This window comes from Megachile rotundata, chromosome 2 (genome assembly GCF_050947335.1).
Source record: "Megachile rotundata isolate GNS110a chromosome 2, iyMegRotu1, whole genome shotgun sequence".
Taxonomy (NCBI): Eukaryota; Metazoa; Arthropoda; class Insecta; order Hymenoptera; family Megachilidae; genus Megachile; species Megachile rotundata.
In genome coordinates, this window is record NC_134984.1 from 20,347,335 (window position 1) to 20,365,592 (window position 18,258).

The 18,258-nt window shown below is 42.5% G+C and overlaps 1 protein-coding gene across 3 annotated transcripts in view; it reads right to left on the reverse strand.

Annotated features, from left to right (window-relative positions):
* The window catches only part of sfl (N-deacetylase and N-sulfotransferase sfl), a 131,658-nt gene extending 114,408 nt beyond the window's left edge, over positions 1–17,250 (reverse strand). For 2 of the 3 annotated variants that reach the window (XM_012293481.2, XM_076542245.1), the window contains exon 1: positions 9,920–10,713. The gene's annotated coding sequence lies outside the window, so the exon portion shown is untranslated. Of the gene's footprint in view, positions 1–9,919; positions 10,714–17,173 lie in introns of those variants that run through there. The other variant, XM_076542246.1, reaches the window with a different exon arrangement.
* Positions 17,251–18,258: the final 1,008 nt, after the last annotated feature.

The window sequence follows — 18,258 nt, forward strand, 5'->3', positions numbered from 1 at the left end:
AATTCGAGAAAATCGACGTCACGAGTGATCCGCGCGCTTTGATTCGACCTATAAATAACCGCGCGCTGCAATCTTGTGCGCCTCCTCGGCGCATCGAGACTTTGACCACGCTTCCCTTTGTTTTCTACCATTTCGTGGAATTTCAGAAACGAGGGTCAACGCGATTTGTCTCTAGAGACTTAATTAGATTCGTAGCAGTGAAATTTTTTATTTATTATATAGTAAACTGGATTTGAAATACGAATTGCTTGCGGAAATTTTTATCTGGATGACTCAGACAGGTTCGAAGGAGATTCGTATTACATCAAGCTAAAATAGCAAACACGTCGCCTCGTGGCATTACGTTCATAATTGCATCAATGCCAACTACCTCTCGAGCTATTTTCTTCCTCCTTCGGTCATACGCGTCTTAAATTAGATTCCTCAAATTGTAACTCTTTTTATAGACTATCAAGCTCTCGAGATATCTCATGGTACGCAACCAAAAACGACGCTTCGTGGATTCAAATATTCTAATCCCGCAAAAACTCCGGGCAGATCTGAAATTCCTACGAACCGCAAATTATGCAGAGTCACTTTATAACCTTCGTGGTTAATCGTTTCTCGAATATAGTTCGTTCAGGAGATCATTTTAATTTAAGGGTATTCGATGAAAATATCGAGCGTTGCAAGTAATCTGGGTTCGTAAATAAAGGAATCCAGCAACGAGGAAAATGGGCAGGAAAGGAGGGCAGGTGATGAAAAAGAAAGGAGAAGGAATAAGAGGCTGCGAGAGGAACACAGGGGCAAACACGCATACCTGGCGTGCATCGACTACCTGCCCTGGGTTAACTCCATCTCCTCCATCGGCGAGCGTTATGTGCTCTGGGTCGATGGCCCTTGCGAAGGGTCGAATCGAAGAATTCGCTGACTAAGCCTGGTCCGGTCGTTTGCTTTCGTCTTACGAAATTTCACCGGCAACTTGTCAACGTTTGCTCGAGAAAAATCCGATATTTCAAGGGTCTACGATCATTATTCGCGATTTTCGGAAACGTGTACTATAAATATATTGTCCTAGCAACTTTTAGCGTGTACTCGAGCTTCCTTGAGACTACCATAATTTCCTTACGGTCCTCGGAGAATTTAGGGCAAGTCCAAAGACGCTTTAGGACGCGGTAATCTTAGGAAAATTCTAAGACCCCAGGAAAGTTCTGAGGTACTAAGTCCTAGAATTCTAAGCGCAGGGAAATTCCAGAAATTCTCCGAGGATTTTAGGAAAATAAGAATACTTTCAAGTATGCATCTTTAAACTATTCGACTTTTTTTATCACAATCGTTGACTTTAATTTCCCTCGTACAAAGCTGCATACAAAGTACCAGTTTCTATGTAACTAATGTATAAAACATAAACTATTTAAACGAGTCGTTTGTTAGAGCAGCAGGTATTGTCTCGAGCAGCATATACAATGTTATAATCGTCGATACGAACGGTGTGTACGCGTATTATAAACGCGATGATTGTTATTGCCGAACGTTCCTCGAATGCGAAGCGCACGTGGCGCTGTTTAATTGGCGTCGTTACTTAAGAACTCCATGGCTCCTCTTTATGATAATTATGCCACCGGTAGGGGAATTATTCTCCCGTGGCTAGAAATACCACTCCTTTTTTCTCCGGAGTAGAGGGTGAGGGGCCAAGGAATTGTTTGAATTCTCAGGGGTATTAAATTTCACGTGGAAATCTTGAGGAATTTAATTAGGGAAATGCTGATGCATGAACGCGTCACCGTGGCCTCTAAAGGACTCCACTCTTCGACGCGAATCTTTGTTTCCGTTTTACGGCGCATCACCTATTATCACGTATCATAAGCTTTCGCGGGGAAAATTATGATAATTACGTTTAGAAATTGGTTTAAGATTAAGCACGCTGCTCGGGGAGCGCGAAACGATCTCAAAGTAAGCTTAACAGGTTCAAACTGAAATTTTAGATAACGAGCTACAAGGGAAGTTTAACCACGCTAACTTCGGGACATCCCTTCATATTCCCGAAAGACTGTGAAACCCCAAATCTATCGAACCATTTCCGGATACACAAAATATTTCGAATACTTCTGCGCAAACGCGAAAGAGCGAAATTCGGGAAATTTAAGAAGTTATAGAATTTTGGAGATCCGTAATAAATTGTCAAAGTGCAGAACTCGGATAAAAAGGATTGCAAATTTGCGACTAAAGAAACAGGAAAGAACTGTTTCCAACAGCTGTATCCAGTAAAAATTCGAAAGGTCCGTGAAACAACATGAAACGAGGATTAACAGCAAAGGGAACGCTCGAGTTCGCAAAGATTTCAAAGCAAAAGTTTGCCGTCGTTTCCGGGAAACTTTCAGAACCTACGGTTATTCCTCCGCTTCCTTTTTGTTACGGGGACACGTTTCGCGGGAACAGTTCGAAAATTATGTTCGGTGACAGGGACATTAACCCGCGCCGTAGCGGCAATGATCTCGAAACGGAGAACATTAAAGGAAAACACGAGCTGCAACAAATCGGAACGGCTGTCCTCCAATATTTTTTGCAGTTGTTCGTTAGCTAACGCGATTATATCGGCGAATGTAGCTTCGAGTCTCGCAACGTTCGTATTAAAAGGATTACATTCATTATCCAATGCATCGTTCGAAACGCGTGGTCGATCAAAGTCGTGGAAACGAAGGCAACAGGAAAGATAAATCTAGCGTCAAGATTGTTGTGGTTTAACCTTGTGCTTCGATCTTTGATGCCGCTGCGGATCGCCTCGAGATACGTAGTTGAATTTTAATTGATCGGAGAATAGAGATCAAAGGGTTCTGCAAGGAGAACGAGTAAAACTGTTCATACCCTCTTGAACTTTGATCATTGTTCGTAAATTCCGTCATAATCATTATGAGTCATACCATCAATTACTATAAAATTAAATTTCAAATTAAAGCTAATGGTATATGGGAACGCTACAAATGTTAGAAACATTATAATTTTAATGCTGCATTTGAGAGGTACGTCATAAAATTGCACATGTTCGCAGTTAATAAGGAGTAATATCAAAAATTGAAGAAACACGCGACGTAATATAGCCGGGATGAAATTGCATATAAGAGGATCCATTAATGTGTTCCATAAAATTACTAATTTTGCAAATTGCAGTTGATACCTGGAACGCCGCGCAGAGACCTAGTGGTTTCTGCTTTGACACAGAGCAGTATCAAAGTCGTAATGTTAATACTTTCCCCGATACTCTTACAAGTGTATCAACGATCAAGCTCGGAACAGTCTGAAAGCTGCATCAAAGCGGAGCAGTATAAAGGAACCAATTAGAAAATAAGCTTTATCTCTCGCTACGAGGTGGACGCCTCATATCCCGGACAGCATTTACATAAACCCATCTTTCCGGCACGGTGAAACGAATCGAATAGCATGGAAAGCGGCGCGCTCGGTACACGCTAGGGTCGAAAGAACGTGGAATCGTTTAACAAGATAGAACAGGACTCGATTACTCCTTGACGAAATCCTGCGCCCTCCGGTCAAAGTGCCTGGCAAACTCGATGAACGCTGGCAGCGAATTTGCATGCAACGGGATAAAATCGTCGTCGGGGAAGAGCCGCTTCGAGGAAACCATTCAAACTTTTCGCATCACGCCGTCGGCAAGTTTCGAGTCGAAGATGACCGTGAAAGGAAGAATCTTCGTTCGCAGATGCACGCTTAACTCGCCAAGGGGAAAAAACGGGGGGAACTCGAGAGGGATAATGGAACACGAAGACACGAATGTTCCAGCCGGAAAAGTGGGTTACCAAAGGTAAAAAGGGTAGGTTATGGTCTGGATATGAACCAAAGAACTGGCTCGAACTTCCTTCGAAAAACTAGCTTCTTATCTTTGCTATATTTCGAAATTAGATACCGTAAACTGGATTAACACCTTGGAGAACGAGATTGCTATTTTCTCGGATATAATTAGTCGCAGGATGTTCCGATAAATTGAGTCTACAGGTTACGAGCTGCTGAACGAAATAACACCACGATTACTTCTGTTTCGCAGTGGTCATCGCTCTTATTTTAACCAGTTCTTGTTCAAACCTAAGATACAATGACAATCATCGCCTTCACGATAAGTTACCTTCACAGATTTCGACAACTGCACCTTCGACGTACCTTGCTCGGTAAAAGAAATTTCGATCAATAGGTCTGCACGTTGAAGCAGCGATTAAATCGCGTAGACCGTGTATCGGAATAATCGTAACGCGATCTTTTCAAATTCCCCGCAAACTGCGCCCCGGGTATCAAAGACACAGCCTTTATGCGGGGTTTCAAAGAACGGCGGTACAGTCGCCGTTTCCGGAACTCGAGGGAACTCGAGGAAACTTGAAACACGCTCGAGTCGATGGCACGCGAGTCTGCGAGTCCAAGTTCCTGCATTGAATAGGGATAATTTGCCATAAAGGAGCGCGCGTGCCTTTTGAGTGCATCGATAACGAAATTCAGCAAGTTGCTCAATAGCGAGAGAGAGGCGAATATACGGCGACAACCGAACGATCCAGGAATGCGATTATGAAGATCTTCGAAACGGTCGAAAGACTTTGGGATGGATCGCTTGGTAACTGCGTGCCAAGGGATCCACCAGGGTTATGAACGTCGCCCGCAGTCGGTTATCGCGACCGTTCTCGCCCGTCGTTTCATTGAGAACCCGCGATCGGACGAGGTTATCGGGGTCAAATGTAATTCATGGTAACGCTCGCATGAATATCGCATTTGGAAGGCCGGCGTCTGGGACTCGCTTATTGGTCACTGGGACAAATATTATAAATGTTCGCAGACGAAACATATCGATATTTTTCCTTGAGTGATCACTTCGAAATTAATAATAAACCAGGCTGGGTTTTCCTGTTATTCGATGAATCGTTGGAAGATAGATGCTCGAGTAGGGGTTATTTTAATCCAGTAAGTAGGAAAGGTACATCTGGAGTTGTTCTAGGGTAAGTTACATGCTTCCTCGATCTTCGAAAAGCAACTCTCAAAAAATCTTTCAATTCTCAAATTGAATTCCCACATTACACAAATTGTCAAGCTTCCAACCCCCGAATTTCTCGCTCCAAATTTGCAAATTTCCAACTACCCAAATATGTAAATTTTGACAAAAATTCGTCGATAAAACCGAACCGTAAACCCTGTAATTATACCGTAGATTCTAACAACAGACTACGCGTAAGGTTTGGTGTTTTTGTTGCGTGTGGAGAGGACGAGCTGCAAAAACAGCCGAACAGCGTCAATTCGAGCGCGAATTTCCGTAACCACGCGAGGATCTTGGAGGCAGACGACCAGCTTGTTGGTTCATTAACGAGAACGGCAAGCAAACAAGACGGGAAACGCGCAGAGTATCGTGGAAAAAGTGGAAATCGTTGCTGGAATATGTCACGGAGCTGGTGTTGATAACTGAAACGGTGCTAGAAAAACACGCGTACTAATAAGGACCTTCGACCTTTTTTTCCCGGAACTATGAGCGTTCATAATTAAATATTTACGAGCTACTGTCCTCGTCCTCGCGTTAATTAAAAGTTCGATACGATGAATATTTACTTTATTTTCCTACGGAAACGATATCGATTACTGCTGTGTTTTTACGCGACGTTAACGACGGATTTTATTAAGTAAATACTTCGGTAGACGAGATAGAACTCGTTTCGTCGTTGCGTTTCATTATTTTCCCTAACGTCGTAATAGGATAGTGAAATTTTTAATGGCACAACAGGAATACTCGATAATTTTAAAACCGTAGTTTCTGCCAAGTTAAACACCGATGATATCACGAGATTATGATAGTTAAACATTTCGCAGAATATATAATCCAGGAAACCTTCATTATATCTAAAAGGAAATACCGTTAGTTATATAATCATCCTATATCGTTTTCTAACTAGAAATCCATAAAACAAACACCGTATCTGCAAAACGAAGTACAAGAACATCAAATAAAAAAGTTGACACTTAAATAATTATGAAGGTAAAATTTACGGGACAGAAAAATTGTGTACACACCAAAATACGAAGGTGATATCGTAAATCGATACGTGACTTCGATACCTGGTTTCTGAGAGTTGGTGAGGTCAGCTTTAAACGACGCTCGGCTTTAATGCAACCCCGTACGAACCCTCACCGGGATCTAAACTGCGGGGATGTAGTAAAAATTCCACATCTGCGGGGTACTCAGAGGGAAAGACGAAGACGAAGGAAATACTGGTTGGAAAGAGAGAATGCTAATAGCGAGGAAGGGAGGAGTTTAAGACACCGTTTGTAGTCGGGGAGAGAGGCACGGTATTAAATCTACTTTCCCCTGTTTCGGGGCAACAACGTGGAGTGGCATCAAAGATTCAATACGTTTCGAACGACGCTGGAAAGGAGGGCAAGTTTTAGTCAAAAAATGATGGACCACTCTGAAACAGTGTTTCAGACTAAAATCTCTGGGCTGCAGAATTTTCTGCCACTCCGCTTCCATTAGTTCCCTTTTTGTGGAAATATTGTCGTGCTGACAAGAAAACCGCCCTTTCTAAACCCATCCTCGGTCTCTTTTGTTTAACACTCTGCGCATCGATTATTGGAGCTGCCGAAGTAATTATAAACATTCTGTAACTATTAAGCAATCCGAGTTGCCAAAATTTTACATGAATTGGATTTTTTTAATTACTTTGAATTATATAAAATATTTGTTTTAAACTGAACTACCGATTCACCTTGCAGATTTAAACCCTTTGTAAGGGGTTTTTCAAATTAATGTACCCCTTCTATCTTTCGACTATTGTTTCCTCTGACTTTCGTGGCGAATTATCCTGTGTAAAATCTATAAAACATTACATGAATTTTGCTTTGAACCATTGTCGACGTTAATTAAGAACCATTCACTCTGAATTAATTACACTAATGAACTGTTTTCGCAGTCTTTTGTGAAAAATTTTCCAGTTGATTATTTTGAACAATTTTTATGTTGCACTGCTGTCAGATTCAAAATCATCTATCATAAGCTTACACGTGTAGAAGAATAAATTAAATCGCTAATGAACAAGGGTTGATACAATACGACATAACATATGCAATCTACACGAGCAATTTCATTCGATTCATTTATCAAAGTTTCGCGTTACAATCAAATGATCTTAGTTACGAACGCTTAAGTAAGGACATATTACAGTTCTCTTTACAACTTTCGCTGTGCTGTTATCGCAAATGTATCGCAATACCGATGATATTAGCACCTGTGTACATACCGACTACACACTGCGATATCACGATCTTTCAATATAGTTTTCAAACGCCTGAACTTGCGAGTTGAACATTATTTATGAACGATAAAATGGTGGTCACGAAAACGTGAGGACTTCAATTTTCATTTAACTCATTTACACGATGATGAAGGATACAATTCTACTGGATAATAATTTTATACTGTCGCAATATTTCATTTTTTTCTAGGATATGTCCTAGTGCAAGTATATGTATTTGCATGTATTCCAAGTAGGATATGTGTAAAATAGTAAATAAATATACGAGTAAAATGTCACCGCAGATTAAGGTAACAACAACATGGCTAACATGACGATAAACGTATTAAAAAATTTTAACAAAAATCCAAAACGAAACGAATGTTGCAAAAAGTTCCCCATATCCCATATCGATACCTACGTTAATTTGCTTCGAAAAAGATGAATTTCCGCACGTTTCATATAGCCACGTACGTGCGTCTGCCTTAGAGCTCCGCGCGTCTAATTTCGCATTCAGATTGTCATTTTCCCGTTGCAACGGTGTCTCGGGTTGTTCGTAAAAGAAGCTCCGAAAGTAGGAGCCGCGAGCCAAGTGCAGCGAAAGTCTTTAATCACGGTGTTCAAAGCACCGGTTCTATGCAAAATACAAAACGGCGACCGTAAAACTGTTCCCCTTAATGAGCGGGTCTTTCGTTAGGCGAAAGCCTGCCTTAAAAACGTAACACAACAAACGGGCGAACCAGAACGAGGCAAGGATGTAATAACGAAATTAATATCCGCGGAAACGCGGATAATGCGTCGAGTATCAGGTTATTACGTTCAATTGAACAGGGAAATAAAAATGAAAGGGCATGCCTCGAGCTACGATTTTTCTTTTACTTTTTCGTAATGAAACTCGGTGGCACGAACGGTCGGTGTTATATTATGAGATACCCATTCCGAGATTTTATAATTCAGCGCCGATCGATGCTACGTTACGATGCATAATCGAGATCGTTGCGTCGTAAATTGCTAACGTAATTATACGTTTAACGAACGCAAAAACGTGACTTTTTCATTGAGCTCGTGCAGTACTGCGTCGAACGAGCTCTGTGAATTTTCAAATCTTTAATTTTTCAAATCTTTAAATTTACAAATCTCCGAATTTGACCAAGTAATGAATTTTTCTCAGTTATTAATACCTGTCTCACTCGGAGAGTATTAATAACTCAGAAGGTTTCATACGTACTCAGAGAATCAAACTTTATGTCTACAAAACAAAATGTACGTCGATATTAATTAACGCGCGTTGAATATCGCTGCGCTCTAATTAGCTGTCCGCGCTCAGTTTTATTTCTCGTCGAGTTAAATCGTATTCCAATGACCATGAAAATTGCGTGTTACTCCGTAATCCAACCGATAACTTCTATCTACACAGAGACAGCGATAATCACGTGTACGCGTGACTGGACGAGGAATAATATTACCAGTTTTTACAGGATTTTCTTTGCTCGCGAAATAGTTATTTATACCGTCGATTTTCCTTGTTGCCATACAGGATTTCGAAAAACGATCGCAGCGGTACAATTAATCTTCCCGCTCGTTGGGTCACCACGTGACATCGTCTAACGATGTTGAATATCAAAGTTGCAACGCCAACGCGTATAAACATCCTGTCTGTCATCAAGGTCTATCGGTTTACCTGCTGAACGCGAATACTAATGACAAGCCACAGTTTTCCGCGCGGTTATTTCTTTACGAGGACTTCATAAAGCACCGTCGATACACTGTGCGGTACCCTGAGAAAAACGTTCGCTAGATTTTCCTAATTTAAACCTAACCTCAGCTAACTTTTACCTATCAGGAGTAAATTTAATTCTAATCTAAATACATAAAGATTTAATTAAATTTACATTTTGATTAGGAGTATGCATTCACTATATTATTACAGTGAATTTTTTTTTAAAGAATAACCGTGCAATGTATTCAAGTACGTTATATTTCAGCGTGACATTTTTTACTGATATATGTGCACTCTACCATAAGTGATACGGTTAAGCGAGAGCGGTGATATGTTGAAACTATCATATATCGTGAATTTAACGGTGTTTTACGTACACGTTAGAAACTAAGGTCGACAGTAGATTACACACATAAGGAAAGTTATTCAGAACGTTGATAACATATTCCAAGGTCATTGAAGTAGCCCCTTCCACGTAATTACCATTAATTATAATCTTAACCGCCACATTTGTTTTATAGAATCGGTATGGCCCAATGTAGCAATAAAAATTAGCTCGATTCGATAGTTGAAGAGCAGGGCCCAGAGCAAATGTCCTATCAGCCCGGCGCTAGCGGCGTTACTGTTCGAAACGAGCGGGGAGACCTCGATTCGACCCGCGTTCATAATTCCGCGAATAAATTTCAACGAGGAAGCGGGGACGAAATTGCGTCAGACAGATAACAACGGAGCGCGATATGTAGGCATTTAAAAGGACCGCGCTTGTTTACACTCGACCCGGCTCCACCGACGTACACATGGCTCCGGCCGACTCTTTTTTTCACAGGCTAGGAGAATTACGCCGACGGCCAGACACGCCGAGTATACAGACATCTCGGACACGCGGTTCGCGCGCTCCGAATTTTCGTTCGATTATCGAAACGTAAACAATATGAAAACGAATTGAACTCACCGACGAGGAGCGTAAGAACGACGATTCGGGGAAGTTGGTTAACGGAGCTGGTCCAGGTCGAATACACCGGTCAGCTTCGAGGAAACGACGTTCCAAGAATTCTCCGGTTAAGATTTGTTGACAACCGGGTTCCCTTTGTGACCCCTCTTCTCTCTTTCTCCCTCGTACCTTTTCACCATTCACTCAATCGGGCCTCTCTCTTTCACTTCTTCACAAGAACGTCACTCATCCTTTGTCGTTCGACGGGACGCATAGTAGCTTTCCGTTCTCTTTTGTTCCTCGCACGCTTTCCGTCTTTGTTCCGGCACGGAGACGCGCGAGCATCCACCACGACTGTCACGCGACGCACTTTAGGCGCGATCACGAAGGAACCACGACACAGCCAACACACGCTCCGAAACGAAAGGTTTCGCGCGAACGGAGAGAAAACGATACGGCAGAAGAAACGAATCCCGCGTCACCGCGGCCACGACCGAACGAGAGTAACGTCCCGACTCATCTCTGTCTTTGGAGGTTAGGTTCGAGCATCTGGCGTCTCGTTCGCTCGTTCGTTCTCGTTTCCCAAGCGCGCGTCTCGACGCCCCGTCGCGAATGGTCTCGAACGAGTGACGGTTGTACACTGCTACCACGCACTATCCAGCGAACCGACAGACTAGCATGGCAAAACCGGCGAAAAACTACGAGAAAATCCAACCATGCTGACTGCGCGACCGGCGTCAGACTGCCGCGAGGACAGAGCGGGGATTCAGTTGAGTGGCATCGCCCGACAAGCGGGGCTCCCCCCTTCGCGGATCTCCCCGACCGACTGCTCCCCGCTTGCTCCTTGCCATCGGTTCTCCTCGCGCCCCTTCGACCCTTTTCGCCCCACCGCTACCGCGTCCGAAGCCCCCTTCGCGTCCCTCGGCAAACTTCGGCCGACGCGTCCATCCCCGCCAACGCGTCTGCTGGCAGTGAAAGAGAGCCAGAGCGAGGAAGAACAGCGACCGTGCGCGACGCGCCAGAGAGAGAGCGAAGAAACGGGAATGCGACGCATGCGCAGACTATCAGTCGCGGCACGCGGTCGCGCCCAAACGCATCGTCTCGCGATCCTCATATTGATGTACTACGCGCTTGCACTCGCGGCGAACCGATTGCGACCCTCGCGAATACCGACCGACCGACTACGTGAGAGATGAACGAAGCAGCTCGTTAAGAAATCGCTGCCAGCTACTAGATAGGTGCCTGCGTGCACCGAGAACGCGCTATGCAACTAATGCGAGCCGAAAGGCCGTTTGATGCCTCCAGGCTCGAGGCGCCAATGATAAAGCCACCTTAGATCAAACAGAATTTTATCATTTTCTCTAACGAATAAATGCGCATCTAGTTTATCGACTTTTATAGAGTTCTGACTTTTACGGCAAATTCTACGGGTTCTCGTTCTTCGGATATTAAGTTATAAACTTTTATCTATGTCGGGTGTCGTGCGTTACCTTTGATCGGATTAGCGTAACGCTCGAAGCTAGGACATCGATCATTAGTCATCTTACTTGTGCTCTGTTGGTTGCTTAATTACCTCGTTGCTACTTTTTTACCTTTGGGACAGAGTTACGTTTGCTCGCGGTTAAAATCTACATAACTATCGTTGCTAGTTTCAAAATTATGTAATTATAAAATCATTGTATTGTTAGAATATATACTAGTATAACAAAAAGCAGTAATGTTGTTCGATTCCGCAGGAATCATGCTAAATGCGAAACATTAACCATATCGAGATTCACAGCCTTCCAAGACTGAAACTTTATTTCTATCCACTTCTTTAGAACATCTGCCGATTTTATATCCACGTGTCATCAATTTCCACAAAGAAGTAATTTTATCGCTTATTCCACAACGGCGGAAGTTTAAAAGTACCATTATAGCGATGACCTCGAGTAGTTTCGCCGTTAGCACGATAGTCCTGCATTTTTCACGAGCACCGTGTTTAATCCGGGCATTAAACAAATTTTTAAATTGGCAAATATTCGACGGAAGGAGTTTAGAAGTCTTCAAATTTTCGAGCAGCGGAAAGACCTTTTATACGGTATTGCCAATAGTTCCGTGCATAACGATATAACGAGAGCGAGCTGTACTCGTCGCTGCCCATTACTGATTTAACGCAGCGTTCAATACCGTTGAAAATAATGTCGATTTCGCCTCGGGCTCCGCGGACTCGAAACGACGGATCTGTTCTAGACAATATTCTCGGTAACCGCGAATATATTTATTCAAGGGTAGCGTTTAAAGCATCGAAAACGTCGTCGGAAACATCGAGAGCTCGTATTACGTTCGAGTTCATTTCAATTTTAATATCGTTTCTCCTGCGGCGACGACTACGGTGCCGTGATCGCGATACCGATACTGGGGCTCGGTATTCAGGAAAATAATCCGAGGAGTCCATTTCGCGCTGCGGTAACTCATATCCATCCCATCCGACGGTGAAAGACGACGAGGATGGCGTTGGAGTCTTAGCGTGTTGCATCTTGCGTTTCTCCGTCCGCGAAACGTAAGAGTCGACAGGGCTGCTGACGGAGAGGGTCGTACGCGGCTAGAAACGTCTCCACAAAGGAGAAATAGAGAAAGAGGAAGAAGATAGGTTGAGGTTTCAGCGAACATCTGCCAAGTAGTCTGATTTCCAGCCAACGATAAGACCTCGAAACGCAGCCGACCCGGGTATAACCGCGTCGGAATTCATTAGTTAACCCCGCGCCACGCAGCAATCGCCATTTCGCGACGTAGCTCGCGAGCTACTGCGTTGCCCGAGGAATTGTATCGTCGAAGAATTGAACGAAACGGGACGGAGGGTTTGCTCGCTCGAATTGAACAGGGAAAATGTTTTCTAAGGATCCGAGAGGGAGGCTGTCGCGTTCTTCGGGGAAGCCACGGAATCCGTAGGGGTTCTTCGTGTCTTGCGTCGATGCTTTTGAAAACTGTAATCAATTGTCCGTGACGGAAACTGAAAACCCTACGCCACCTAACTGTCGCGGAAAAGATACGCGCGGATCGATACGCTATTTTATTCGTCGGTGAATATCTGCTTGGCTTATCTCGATTCGAGTTGCAAAAATGATAGAACGACACAGTTGTTCGACGTGTCTCGCCGCGTTACGCCTTCAGCAAACGATGCCTATCTTCCGTCGCGATAACTTCAAATAGAGCACTTATTTTTTTAATTCAACGCGTCGAATAGGCGTGTGAACGGCGTCGAGGAAGGGTCTGGAAAATTTTAGTAAATCTCGCGTCGCCTTATACGCGTAAGAACAATAAAAATGTTTTAAAAATAGCGTCATCGGTGCTCGAGGGTACAATATTTTCCTAAAATCCTTGCTGTACGCGATACACCGAGTGTCCCAGATTCAAAGAAACTTGTTTCTGGTACACACCGGCATACATCACGGCGTTTCTTGTCCGGGGATGTTTTACGGGAGGAAATGAAATTCTTTTTTACTCGCTACTCAAAGATACAATCGTATTTCTCCTTGGCCACGGCGTCGGAGGAAATGAACGTTTTCCGCGCGCCTCCCCGCCCCGTTTTACCATATTTGCGCAAATAGAAACATTATCGAGATAAGAAATTCTAAATCGCTGAACGAGCGCGGTTCTCGTTTAAGGAGAGATACCGGAGCGCATTCTTCCGCGCGAAATTCTTCGTCGATGTCGGTCGATTCGACGTAATGGAACGACCATGAATTCCGCTTTGCCCGCGACGATAATAAGAATCCACGTAGACGTTGGCGCGACTCCACCTTCGTTCTTTCCGTTAACGCGACACCGACTAACGTGTCTCACAATAGGCGGAAACTGGAAACGTCACGTAGCAGAATGAAATTCAACCACGTATTCCTGGGTAACGTCAAACCGGTCGGATCGCGTCGTCCGTGTACATATACTGGCTCCATCGCGCCTTTGTCACCGGCCGACTTGTTCCTCTTATTTGTCTTTTCTCTTTAAACTCGACGTCCCACGTTCTTAGACGCTGCGCGTCTCTCTCCAACGCGAAAACCTTAAGACGCGATGCTCCGAAAGCGTTACCGTCTGATCTGCGGACATTTCCGCCCTCGATTTCTTTCCTCGCAATTGCTTTCGATCGTAAATCGGAACACTCTTCTTTGCGAAAAATAGAACTGATTGCAGACGTTTCATGATTTACCAACTGGAAGAAGGTAGCGACTTCGCTACTAACATGTAGTAACACATGTATGCGCACCACTTGTAACTTAACATCGTTACTGCGCGAATAAATGAATTGAATATTCTCAAATATATCTTACACTCGTATCTACTGATTTACGCAGTCATTTCTGCTACTTGCAACCTTGAGTTATGAACTGACGAGACCGGATGGAAATTTCATGTTTCCTGAAGTAATTTTATAACGCTGATTAAATTATAACATTACTCATGTAATTTTAGAGCGGTGATTGATCTGGAAGTTAATTTTATAGATATAACTACCGATCTACGGTTTAGAAACAATTCCCATATTTCCAAAAGTATATGTGGTATGTGTGTGTGTATGTACTATGTAATTGTATGGTATGTGTGTGTGTGTATGTACTATGTAATTGTATGATCGACATGAGTGCATAATACGAATGAAGCTTGCGTATGGTATGATTGAAGTTTGCATGTAATGAAGGTTGGTAGAAGATTGTAAGATTGTCTTTTTGGTGTGATCGAATGTTTTGGGAGCAAAGCAAAGAGCGCATTGCTTCGTGAGAGATTGTGCGATAGAGACGTGAGAAAGTTAATTCGTGAAGTTCCATTTGTGTTGCATTTAATTAATTATAACCAGTCATACTTTGTTAATAAATTTCATTAATCTTTCTAATTATTAAATATTATTCTACATGTATTAGTATATTTCAAAGCAATCATGGATATTTTGAATATCTGACGAGGTCCGTACAATATTCGCTCTCGGCTGGAACAATTAAATATCGCGAATCGATAAAACTCGACCAAAATTTATATTTCCCAGAATTTAAATTTCACGAATATTTTTACGATAATTTAAGCATTTCGTTAACAATTACCTTTTCACTCGATGCGACCAACGTGTAATTAAACAACCGTAACGGTATCTAACGCATCGAAGGGCGCAATAGCTATTAATTAAATGCGTCCTTTGACTCGATACAAGACCGATAGAAGGTCTAACAATGGACATACCCTTTGTAATATTGATCCATGGTGCCGTGGCGTATCGCGGTGAAACGACGACAGTTCTGACTGTTACGTGACACGATTGACGGTGCAACCAATCGTACAAACAGAATAAATTACCTATCAACTGTACATGATTAAACACCTGTTTCTTCTGTTGCGATATTAACGCTCTCTGTTTACCGCTACACCTTAAAGCCAAGAACATTGCTGAATACGTTTGGGAATTTCGCAATCTGGGAATTTCCGAGTTTAGATTCCGTTGACTTAGGACATTTGCGAATTTCAAAGCTTAGGAATTGAGAAATTTCACATTTTATTGCTACGAATAGTAGCAATCGAGACTTTGGTACAAAATGCGCGATGTACTTATTTATCTTAACAAGTTGGAAACTAAAGTCTGGAGTCGGCACTGAGAGCGTCGTTAGTAAAAGTATACTGCTGGGAGTACGTTGGCGTTTAACCAATCGGGGGCAATACTACACAATGAATTATGCTTTTAATATAGCTTTACTTACATAACCATCCTCACTGCGCTCTATTACATTGCGGCACAAACGTTACGGTAAATCAAATTTCTGCTTTACGCCGCTTGTACCAAATATTACAGTTTGGAACGATAAATATCACCTTACTGTTACAGAACGCAATGCACAGAGATAACTGATCACAGGATTACAACGCAGGATTACGTTCATTGTATCTTATTTTTTTAACGAAACGAATTTACGGACTTGCGCAGTCATGTTTATAAACTGTGTGATCTTTTAACCCTTTGCGCTCGAGAGGCGCAAATTCGATTTAATACAATAATTTAAAAGAAGCATTATTTAATTAATTCTATAATAGTGCTTATGTAATGTATAAACATAGTGAAATAGACAATAGTGGAAATTATTAATAAAGAAATGATAACTTCAAAAGAAGTCATTTAACATTTTAAAGTTGCTGTTTGCAAACAGTAAAATTATCTTCGAGTGCAAAGGGTTAACTCATTTATTTATTTATTTCATTTCTTACTCATAAGATCGAAGTATGTCTGTGACATTTACTAAGAAAATAAACAGTAGTCTTCACTGCAATTCGATAACCACAGAGAGTAAATTCGCACATAGCTCTAATGGTAGAAGGTCGCAAACGAGGCAGTAAATCGAAGAGGAATCAGGACTCCTTAAGCGGGCGATTGATCAGCATTCGCTATTAAAACGTCGCCTCCTTCGATTCGAGTCTCGGCGCCTAAACGCGTCGCAGTCATTAACCGGCGATTGATTAAACGCCATCAGCCGAGTGTCTGGCCGTGTACAGCATAGGTATACGCAGTATCTAACGCTCGTGTCTGATTTATCAACGAACTCGGGATATCTGTGCTGGAAATTAACCCCGTCTAGCTGGTAGGGGTTGCGTTCAGATGATCGCGGCGAGTTCGTCGACCAATGGTACATTAACTAATTACTTCGGCATCCTCTTAGCTCGTCGAAACTGACGGCCGTCGTTCGGTTATCGGTAGCTAGACGCGGATTATGTTAGTTAGCAGGCGGTTTAATTAAGTTCCTGTGACGTGGCCGGCTAGGATCGGTTGCGGGGTAAGCCGACAGACACAGGGAGAACTCGTTACAGGAACCGGTACCAACAAAATCATCGACAGACGCTGAACCATCCACTATAGAAGCTCTGTGGATCATTGATTTTATCCCTACAGACGGTTCATCCACGATCAAGCGTAAAGTTATGCTCGTTAATGAGATATTTAGCGGAGATGTATCAGAGAAATAGAGACCAAACGAGCCAACGAACCGAACGGAGTTTGGTAAACAGCGCGATTTCCTGCGAATTCGGTGACATACCATCACCGAACAATCAATTACGATTCATGACATTTCGCTCTGATGTTTAGGGAACTATATATATTTGGTAAATTAATTTTGCCTACGATTGCGAACATTAAGGAAATACGAGATAACGTTGAAAATTGAATATCAATGGCTTCGAATATTGCAACATATTTTGTAAAACCAGGCTCTTCATCTACTTCGTTCTTTGCACGATCAAGACATTCTCGAGGAAACAACTCACGTGTATCTCGCGTCTCCCTTGTCTCCGATACAAAATTGGCTCCACCGTGTTCTCGGATGAATAGCACTCTCTTGTAACGCATCGATGGTTCGGTATTCCTGAAACAGGAAGATGCACCAATCTGTGTCGCGCAAAGTGAATATGACGATACGCCACGTTAACAATTTCTCTATTAGCTTGCCAACTATAGTCGTGACTTCTATCGTACAGAAAACTTCAATTACGTATCATATATTTGAGAGAGAATTACTATAAATTCGAATAATTTTTTGGTTCACTAAAATTATCATTTGCAAAAGATCACCCTTCAACCTCGGAGGATCTATGTTCTTACAAGTCTATTAATACAATAATTAAAACTTAGTGAAAACTGTGCCACCGTTTCTATTAAAAAGTAAATTTATTTTTGCGTTATTTAAATGGGAGGGAGAAATAACGATTTTTCGCGAGTGGACGTTTCGTTTTCGACGTATCGAATTATAAATCAAAACGCCAGACGGAATGAAGCGAGTATCGCGGAACAAAGTCCATAAATTTCCGGTTCTGCCTGGCCAAGCTAGCTTCCGTCAGAAGTTCCTTGAAGTTCCGAAAGTAGTATATCCGTTGGTCCCTCTCGAGCAAAAGCGCGAGGCGTAAATAATGCAGAGGCCACGAGGGTGGAGAACGGCCGGTTTCGAGCGCAATTCGAGGGGTAGTTACCCTCTCTCATGGCGCGAGAAACAGTCGAGACGTTCGTAAACAAAAGCGGCTCGACTCGAAAGAATGAAGATTCTTCGCCTATGATAACTTCAAGGGACTTGTTATTGTTCAAGTGTGCTAGGGGATGCTTCCATCTAGGGGTGAAATTTCACTGGCCGTCACCTGTTTCAGTAATACGATCGAACGAAACGAAAACATATTTTCTTTACAAATAGCGATGCACTTTAAAATTACAGAATTTCAGACTACTAACGCTTTTATATCTTCGATATTATTTTCAGAATATGTGAAAATTATTCGGTGGATAATTTATAATATTTGATTCGGTTCCCATTGCTTTAGAATTAAGTAGAAAAATGAAGTTGACTATATGTAATAGCTTGCAT